At 34.2% G+C, this 9,384-nt stretch overlaps 1 long non-coding RNA gene across 3 annotated transcripts; it reads left to right on the top strand.

Moving 5' to 3' along the window:
* The first annotated feature begins 1,959 nt into the window (after nucleotides 1-1,959).
* On the top strand, nucleotides 1,960-6,658 carry LOC144970535 (uncharacterized). 3 transcript variants are annotated; one of them, XR_013644981.1, is made up of 3 exons: nucleotides 1,960-2,011; nucleotides 4,537-4,620; nucleotides 6,367-6,658. It is a non-coding gene; the product is annotated as an uncharacterized LOC144970535 (long non-coding RNA). The 3 variants fall into 3 exon arrangements; XR_013644982.1 differs by lacking the exon at nucleotides 1,960-2,011 and adding an exon at nucleotides 2,820-3,126; XR_013644983.1 differs by lacking the exon at nucleotides 1,960-2,011 and adding an exon at nucleotides 3,749-3,781.
* The last annotated feature ends 2,726 nt before the right edge of the window (nucleotides 6,659-9,384 follow it).

The raw sequence follows: 9,384 nt of genomic DNA, 5'->3' as shown, positions 1-9,384 counted from the left end.
TCATCCCCCCCCCTTTCCCCACACATAATACTTTTTTTTTTTTGAAGCCCGCTTTTTTTCACCGTAATAGCCTGCCCGGTTTTGTGGGAGACTTTTTAAACCTTTACAGTTATATCTTGGTGGACGATTTAGTCTGAGAAGTTGAGCTTGGCCAGTTCTGTCCTGAAGAAAAGTAAAAAAATTATGAAAATCAAAATCATGACATTTATTTATCGAAAGCGAAAGTTACATGCCTGAGACTGTGAGGAGGTCGCCATTGTTGTTTGTTTTCCTTTTATTACCCCCCTTTTTCTTTTTAGCTCCCTTAAATACCCCCCCATTTCTTTTAACTTCCATCCCAAAGATCAATAAAATGGGGGTGAATGTTGGTCCCGTGAGTTGCCCCCCTAACCCGCAGTATTGGGGAGGGTAAGTCCCGTTAGATTTTTGGGGGGAGGTACCTTTTTGATTTGAATAGCGTCCCATCCAAAGCATAGCAAGCAATTGATATCGTCCTTTTCACGTTACAGTAACCATTAGGCCGAATGGCTCTAAAGGACTATACTTTTCTGTTTGTCTGGCACTATTTCATACAACCTTTCTACGTTGACATTTTACAACGAGGCAAACCATTACAGTCACTCCTCTTCCACTACTATCATTAGTTTTAAATATTTAATAGATATATAAAGTAACGAAACAGAATTCGCAATCATTGAATTAGAAAATGTAAATGAGTTCGATTGATCTGGTAATCAAAACATCGGGTCACATCGGCCATGGCATAACGCGAGAGAGTCACTAAGCTATCGAATTACAATGTACCTATAGAAGTGGGGTGGGGTGGGGGAGGGGGTGAATTCATTGAATATTTTTGCCATGTCACGACGGTTATTAGTCATTATGCCTCATTAGCAATTCATTGATAGCAATGAGAGCTATGTCGGGTATCTTTGAACAAACGAGACCTGTAAATATTAGTATTATTTTTTGTTTTGTTATTATTACTATCATCGTCGTCGTCGTTGTATCATGATGATGATGATGATGATGATCATCATCATCAGCATTATCACCAAAGCAACAATAATGAAAAATATAATAATAATAATAGTAATAACAATAAATAAATAAATAAATAGATAAATAAATAAATGAATGAATAAATAAATAAATAGATAAATAAATAAATAATAATAATAATAATAAAATAATAATAATAATTATTATTATATTATTATTAATTATTATTATTATAATAACAATAACAATAGGAATGGGGGGGGGGGGGTATTTATCCTTTTGTGTTTTGAATTTGAATTTATTAGAGTGCCTGCCTGCATTTTGTCATTAGGTAGTTGATCTTTTGTTTAGCCCTTTCCTTACCAACCACAGGAAAAATCGTCACATTCGTTACGATCCAACCAGCACTTTTATCATTCAGATTTCTTTTGTAAATCACACAATCCAAAGAAAAATGTTTTATTACAGCTAAATAATGTGGTACTGTGTTGTAGAGTTCAATTTGCTAATCAATATTATGCCTAGAATGTATTTGTTGCTTTTCTGTTTGAGTAAGAAAACAATATTTTTGTGTTGGGTAATTAATTGTGACAATTTGGGAAAAATTCTGAAAATGGTTGGTAAGGAAAGGGTTAAGGTGTTGTTGTTTCTGTGATTGTGTAAGAGTATTTCCAGTTTCTCTGTCAGGTTGCATTTTCTAGCACCGCATAATCTGTAGGGGCTGCTTTGTTTGACTACCTCCCAAGTTATCGTCGGTGTTTTGTTAGTGTTTATCTGTCCCCAATATTATATTGCTAATTAATTGGTGCTTTTTGCTTTGCTTTCATGTTCTATGAAGAATTTGTGGTTGTTGTAAATTCTTTTGAATGAGGGTTCCGTGCTGACGATTATGCCCATTCCGCCACGATGCCATAAGAATATCGTCGCCTATGCATTCCACGAAGGAATATAACTAATTCATCAAACAATATTATGTCTGATGTCAACAGGAATCACCCATGTTGTCCAGGTGAACAAATTGGGGGTTAATACTCTTGCCCAAACAAAAAAAAAAAAAAAAAAACAACAAAACAAACGAAAGTGCCTGAAGCTGGGCTCAAACCCGGGATCTTCCGGTAACAGTGCAATGACTTAACCACTCGGCCACTTCGCTCTTGGTGGCTTTTTAGAGACGATGGCGCTTTTCTGGCAGATTCCTTGTAGGGACAGTCGTCTGGTGTGGTTAGTAATTATCTGTTTCATTTTCTGTGCGCTGCTGTACCTTATCTTGACGTTGTTTCTGTTGATTATTTTATGTAGTCGGTGGTTCTTCGGGAAATTATGTTTGTCGATGAGTTCGAGGAATTGTTATAATAATAATAATAATAATAATAATAATAATAATAATAATAATAATAATAATAATAATAATAATAATAATAATAATAATAATATAAATAATAATATAATAATAATAATAATAATAATAATAATAATTAATAATAATAATAATAATAATAATAATAATAATAATAATAATAACAATAATAATAATAATTAATATATCAATAATTAATATTATATTAATATTAATAATATAATTTATTATTAATTATTATTATATTAATATTAATACTATTATTATTATTATTATTATTATTATTATTATTATTATTATATTATTATATTATTATTATTATTATTATTATTATTATATTATATTATTATTATAGTAATGATTTTTAAACAGAGGTCTACAGTGACCATACACTCAATTTGCGCGCGTCTCAAACCTGACCTCAACAATGATATAGATATCATCATTGCCTCAATGTTAAATTTCACAATCACGATCATTGTTGTATTTGTCCTATATTTATTCATTCATAAAAACCAAGAGGCGTTACGTAATTTTGTTTGCTTTCGTGACTTCCTAACTATTCATTCTTAGGTTTTCGACAATGGATTTGCATACAGTGACATTGAAAAGCACTGCTTTGAAATTATTCAGTTACTATAATCGTGAAGCGAGACGTGTGTGACTGTTGCGACATAAAAAAAAAATCTTATGAAAAGGACCTACTATAGTATGCGTTGGGTACGCGTTCTGGACCAATGGATCACCTACGGATTTTCAAACTACAAGTAAGCCTAGTCGCAGAGACTAAGGAGGAAGAAAGGATAAAATCAATGCTTTCGTTATTCGAAGACCAATCTTGAAATCATTTCATAACCAAGAATTCATCACATTGCGTCTATTGAAAAGAATATAATATATAATGCATTGGGTCTTTATATTTATAGCTCTGAAAAGTTATTTGGTCTTGAGGACTGCGCTGCTGCTACTGCCAGTGTACGACATGAGGGGACCCAAGTGTACGACTTGAGGAACCCTTGTAAAAATTGTACAAAAAGGAATGCCTCCGCTACAGAAATTCCCTGGCCTACTGTGTGACCTTAAAGTAAAGTAAATCTACCATAGAGATGGGTTTCTTTAATCGCTAGGTAAAAAAAAAAAAAAAAAAAGAAAATTAAATCGTCGCCTCCAAGTAAAAGGTAAAAGTTACGCTACACCAAAGCGATTTCACCACAAAAGTCCTTAGTTTACGATATTATGGGAAGACTTCACTTCACATGCTCCGCTTAGGACTAGACTAGTAAATAACTAATTCTAGTACGCCTACATGAAATTGGGCCCAGATAATAATGTTGACTCATTCCGAAGCATGATGTGGAATGGGTGGATCTATTCGTCCGTAAGGACAATTATCATCAGCCTCATATTGTCATTGCCGTATTGGTATAATAATAGAGTACATTTTCATGCAATTTTGTTGGGGCGTTTTCAATTCTATAGGGATTAAAGATACAGTTAAACAAACATAATATTATGTTATGTGCTATTTTAATAAGGCTGATTGCTGTGTCTTTTAACCAGTTAATTGCCGTACTCTGGATAAACATGTACTAAAATTGTTAAAAATAATTTGGCCAGAAAACTCGTCCTTCATAATATATCGATAAATTTAAATAACCCTCATCTTGAAAAAAACAAAACACATAAAATAAAAACTAAAAACAAACAAACAAAAAAAAAACAAAAACAAACCAAAAACAAACAAAAAATTTTTTTTTCAATAAAAACAACAAAACTCTCAAACCTTGAACCTTGTGAGGTATTCCTTAGTCCCAGGTTTGAGAGTTTTTGTCAAGATGAAGGTTATTTAAATCGATCGATATTAATTTAAAGGACGAGTTTTCTGGCCAAATTTTTAAATACATGTTCTTTTCCCAAGAGAACGGTAGTTTGCTGGTTAAGATAGACAACACCGCCCATCGTTGTAATATGCAGTAATTACTAAGATTTAGCACACACTTACATCAGTTCGACCTTTCTCTATGTTAGGCTAAATGTCACAGAGCAGATGGTTCTAATGATTGTATGAGTAATAATTGTTTGATTTTGTCACTCGGTTCTCTATAAGTAGCAGTGAAAACTTATCAAAACACAGTTTCTTCTTGATCTATGCTTAGCTAATAATTTTTCCATTGTAGATTTCATACTACTCATCAGCAGGATGAAGATTGCAATTTTTGCTGTAGTTATCGCCGCACTATTCTTAGGGAGCTCATGCGAAGGTATGTATGGCTTTAAATACCTATTTATTCTACCCCTCACCATAAAGAGTAACACAATCTGCTGTAATCTGGAGGAGGGAAAAAGCAAAAAAACAACAACAACAACAACAAAAAAAAAAAAACAAAAAAAACAACTAACAAACAAGTATCCAAAATTTTGGCCAGAAAATTCGTCCTTCATAATATATTGATCGATTAAATTTTGAACATGTCGAAAACCTTAAAACCTGGGACTTCCGTGAATTCTCAGGTTTGAGAGTTTCTGCCAAGATGAAAGTCATTTTAAAAGACTGATATTTGATGGACGAGTTTCCTGACCAATATTAAAAGTACTGTATTTTGTTTTGTTTTTAAAAATTGTTTTCAAAAATAAAATGTTTTCAGAGTGCGACAGCAATGGCATCACGTTAAAACAACAAAACAAACCAACAACCAAAACGATTAATGACATCAGATTGTTAATCGTTAAATTTAACGAAAACTATGGCAGACGGCAAGTTGTAGTTGTATCATTACTTATTTGCTTACTTATCCTCTGGGTGGTTAGTCATCACATTATAAGGCGGAATTCGGCGGACCGCTATCTTTCTAGCTTGGAGGCCATTTTTGACATCTGCTGTCCCCAAGACCATCCATTAACTCTCATACGAGTTTTCTGGCCAATTTTTTTTTTCTTCTGTAGGTAAGCTAAACAAAAGGTTGTATACTCATAAGGATTATTTTATTTATAGAGACATAATATGATAAAGTAAAGAGGTTAACGATAGTACACAGTTAACTGCTGTACTCTGAAAAAACAAAACAACAAAAAACAAAAAAAAAACAAAAAAAAAAAAAAAAAAAAAAAACAAATAAAACAACACGTATCTATAAAAAAATTTGGTTAGGAAATTTATAGTCCTTCAAATATCGATCGATAAACGACTCACATTTTTGAGAGAAAAAAACTCCCACATCTGGGACCCCACGAGGTCTTCCTTTAGTCCCGAATTTGTTTGGTTTTGTCAAGATTAAGGGTCGTTTAAATCGATCGATATTTGAAGGGCGAGTCTTCTGGCCAAATTCTTAAATAAGAATCTATCTTCCCAGGGTACGGCAGTTAACTGGTTAAGTATGTTTGTGACTCACCGTCTCAAAACGGTGTTATGTCGGGATGATCTAGGTATTAAAAATGGGATTTATAGCGACAAAAATAGGAAAATATGAATTTTTATTCATTATGGTGGAGAATACACACACCTTCTTACATTGGAAAAAAATTAAATGAATAAATAAATAAATAAATAAATAAATATTAAAAAAAATATATATATATATAATTGAGGGGAGTTAGCTGGAACCACGTAGAGTGCTCAACACTTTCTTGGAGCGAATTATTAATTTGTTTGTTCTCACCTCGATCTTTGTTTTTTTTTACACATTCTCCAACAACGCTGTTTCGTCCAGAATTCCTGGAGTCATCATGGAGGTGTCTGGGAGGAACTCTGGACGAAACAACGTTGTTGGAGAATGTGTAAAAAAAACAACCCCAAAAAACGAGGTGAGAACATATAATTTAAATATATAAATAACCAAAACAATAATAACAATTTTAAAAATAGAGAGTTAGAATTCTTGACAGTTTTAATTCTAAATTCATTTTTCGAGGTCAAAACTCATCCCAACATCGTATCGTGGTGAGACGAGAGTTCACAATTTCGTTGATCTTTGACTTTCATGTCAATATTTTTATATTATACGTTCCAGGTTGTGTTCAGAACCCAAATTGTCAGCACGACATTAATCCATGCGAATTTACTCTGTGTGACCGAGGGACCACCTGTCGACTCTGTAATTGTATGCCTGAATGTGTCGGTGTCAACGATGACTTCCAGTGAGTTGACGTCATTTTTTGGTCAGTGTCAGGCTATAAGTTAACGACGGCTACGGTGTAAGCATCATTGTAGATGTGATTTGTGTGCAATTGAATAGTATTGCGAATACAAATGTTGGATATATGAAAGGCTCTGAACACAAATAAAAGCAAGTTTGAAACAAATTCTAGTTCCTAATTATGTTGGTTTTAATTCATAATTTCACAATTTTGTATTTAGAAAATCAACTTGGAGTTCTGAGACGAGAGTTGTGTTATTTTGAATAATGACGATGACGATGGTGGTGATGGTGATAATGATGATGTTGGCGACGACGACGACGACGAAGATGATGATGATGATGATGATGATGGTGGTGGTGGTGGTGATGGTTGTGTTTGTTATGATACTGGTTGTAGTAGAAGTTGAGATCTTGGTGGTGGTGGTGGTGGTGGTGGTGATGGTTGTGTTTCTCGTCTCGTGATACTGGTTGTAGTGGAAGATGAAATGTTGGTGGTGGTGGTGGTTGTGGTGGTATTGGTGGTGGTGGTGGTGATGGTGATGGTGATGATGATGATGATGATGATGATGATGATAATGATGATGATGATGACGGTGATGATGATGATGATGATGATGATGATGATGATGATGATGATGATGATGATGATGATGCAATTGTAATGACTGTGTATTAGTTACCAATGAGGGTCAAAAGAATCCATCTGGACCAACGTGCCCTGACTGGAAGGTTCCGGGTTCAAATTCATTTGGGGACAATCTTTTTCTCATTTTTTCCATTTTTTAAAACGTTTGGTCAAACAGCCTTACCTCTACACTACATAGCCATAACACACACACACACAGACACACACACACACACACACACACACACACACACACACACACACATACAAAAGATTCGTCATGACCTCGATAGTCAAGAAGAGTAAAGCGTAGTAATTTCACAAGATAATAAAAGTAACAGCAAGCTATCATACTTTGATCCTGCATCCGACATCCGGAAATGAGATAATTCAAATATTATCTCTCGCCATTGTTCCGATTTGGTAGATTAAAATGTTCAAAGAACTACTCGAGCCGTAAATCATGTCAATAATTGTCAACGCAAGTAAAAAAAATGGCGATTTTCCAGTCAGATTAATAGATACATTCTATGGTTCGGCCTTTGTTAAAGAAATCGTCACTGGATCCCAATAACATCGGACATTTCCGACCAATTTCCAACCTGCACTTTGTTTCCAAACTCATCGAAAAACTGGTAGCAAAAAGATAGAATGATTTTCTGACGACACATAATATGCTGCCAGTTTTCCAATCGGCATACCATACTGGACACTGAAACCACTCTGTATAGAACAGGGTAAATGTGTGTTGTTGGTGTTGCTGGACCACAGTGCCGCCTTCGACACAGTCGATCAAAACAAATTAATTCAGCGATTACAGAAACGCTTTGGAATGAATGGGATTCCTTTGAAATGGATTTCGGCCTACCTAAAAAAAAACACAGTCCGTTCAAATCGACTCGCCTAATGGACAGATTAATATTATAAGAACCCCACCAACTTCATTGTGGTATCCCTCAGGCTCTGTTTTGGGACCACTCCTGTTTTCTCTCTATACTGCACCATTGACGTACATCTTCGAGTCATTTGGTATTAACTACCATCTATACCATCTGATGACACGCAGCTGTATTCCACTTGCCATCCAGGACAAGAACAGGCAGTGAAATTAAATATTGAAAATTGTTGCTCAGCAATTAAGACTTGGATGTTAGAAAATAAACTAAAATTAAATTATTCTAAGACAGAACTTTTATTGATTGGTACCAAAAAAAACAACGGGGAAAAATATTGATAGTATTGACAACAGCGACTCAAATTTGAAGATAGAGCAAACTGCAACTATAAGAAATCTTGGTTCATTTTTATATTCTGATGCTTTAGTGCAGAATCGCACAACAAAAACCTGCCAATCTTGCTTTTATCCTTTAAGAAATATTGGTAAAATTCGACATCTTCTTGATGAGAGCACTACACAAATTATTGTTCATGCTTTGGTAACCAGCAGGTATGACTACTGTAATTCATTGCTTTTAGGTGCGCCGGCCACAATGATACAACGTTTGCAAAATATTCAAAACAGAGCAGCAAAACTGATTAAAAAATCAAATGACCCTACAAAAGAAATTCTATATAATATCCATTGGTTGCCAGTCAGTGAAAGGATTGTTTTTAAAACTTGTAATCAAGCTCCAGTGTACCTCATATCAACATTATAATCCAACACGGACTCTCTCTTAATCGTCCCAAGAACCAGAATATCCCTTAGTAATAAATCTTTTTCTGTAAGTGGCCCCATCTTGTGGAATGCGCTCTCTCCATGTGTAAATGTTGCTGCTCGAAGCTCGAAGAAATAAATAATAACGTGAAGTTGAATGTAAGCTTCAATTTAATTACAAAAACAGATCAAATGAACGTTTCGGGTTTCCCCTTTATCAACAAAACAGGATGATTGAAACACAACAGATGAATGAGATGATGTGGTAGTGGGGTAGTTAAGATTCATCTTAAGACAGAACTTTTTATCCAGAGTTTACGAATAGTTTCGCTCACAGTATACGCCTAAAATCTAATTTTAATTTTAAGTTTATTTTATTCCAATTTTGGCCTAAAATTCTGACTGACAATTTTTTTCCACTATACAACTGAACTTTTTGTTGTTGTTGTTGTTGTTGTAATTCATCAATTCAAATGTCTTTCGTTAGAATAAGTTACTGATGTCTGTGAGTAATATTGGTGTCAGTATGTGTGTGTATGTTCGTGTATGAATGTACAATAGAATTACTTTAAACCGAAATTGTGGGGACCTTCTAAACCATTTCGGT

This window comes from Berghia stephanieae, chromosome 4 (genome assembly GCF_034508935.2).
Source record: "Berghia stephanieae isolate SIO BIC M18660-M18661 chromosome 4, UCSD_Bste_1.3, whole genome shotgun sequence".
NCBI lineage: Eukaryota > Metazoa > Mollusca > Gastropoda > Nudibranchia > Aeolidiidae > Berghia > Berghia stephanieae.
This window is presented reverse-complemented; position numbering and strand designations above follow the sequence as displayed.